This window comes from Schistocerca americana, unplaced genomic scaffold (assembly GCF_021461395.2).
Source record: "Schistocerca americana isolate TAMUIC-IGC-003095 unplaced genomic scaffold, iqSchAmer2.1 HiC_scaffold_663, whole genome shotgun sequence".
NCBI lineage: Eukaryota > Metazoa > Arthropoda > Insecta > Orthoptera > Acrididae > Schistocerca > Schistocerca americana.
In genome coordinates, this window is record NW_025726416.1 from 39,144 (window position 1) to 40,000 (window position 857).

Sequence of the window (857 nt, forward strand, 5' to 3'; positions counted from 1 at the left end):
GGCGATTGCGCCTCTCTCGAACCCGACCAAGTACTTAGGACGGCGCTGCGCGCCGCCGGGACCTGAGAGGGTTTCGAGGTGTATTGTGCAGGGGAGCTCAGCCTCCTCCTGTTTGCAGAATAATTGAGCGGACGCTTGCGTGTTCGCGCGGGCCCCCGGGACACACTCCCGGGCGGCCGGCTGCTCAGCTCTAGTTGACGCAGCTCCCTGGTTGATCCTGCCAGTAGTCATATGCTTGTCTCAAAGATTAAGCCATGCATGTCTCAGTACAAGCCGCATTAAGGTGAAACCGCGAATGGCTCATTAAATCAGTTATGGTTCCTTAGATCGTACCCACGTTACTTGGATAACTGTGGTAATTCTAGAGCTAATACATGCAAACAGAGTCCCGACCAGAGATGGAAGGGACGCTTTTATTAGATCAAAACCAATCGGTCGGCTCGTCCGGTCCGTTTGCCTTGGTGACTCTGAATAACTTTGGGCTGATCGCACGGTCCTCGTACCGGCGACGCATCTTTCAAATGTCTGCCTTATCAACTGTCGATGGTAGGTTCTGCGCCTACCATGGTTGTAACGGGTAACGGGGAATCAGGGTTCGATTCCGGAGAGGGAGCCTGAGAAACGGCTACCACATCCAAGGAAGGCAGCAGGCGCGCAAATTACCCACTCCCGGCACGGGGAGGTAGTGACGAAAAATAACGATACGGGACTCATCCGAGGCCCCGTAATCGGAATGAGTACACTTTAAATCCTTTAACGAGTATCTATTGGAGGGCAAGTCTGGTGCCAGCAGCCGCGGTAATTCCAGCTCCAATAGCGTATATTAAAGTTGTTGCGGTTAAAAAGCTCGTAGTTGG

General features: G+C 53.1%; 1 non-coding gene across 1 annotated transcript in view; it reads left to right on the forward strand.

The window, feature by feature from the left end:
- The first annotated feature begins 204 nt into the window (after positions 1 to 204).
- Positions 205 to 857, forward strand: part of LOC124588911 — a 1,910-nt gene continuing 1,257 nt past the window's right edge. The window contains exon 1 of the ribosomal RNA XR_006975834.1: positions 205 to 857. This exon is cut by the window's right edge and continues 1,257 nt beyond it. This is a non-coding gene — a ribosomal RNA (small subunit ribosomal RNA).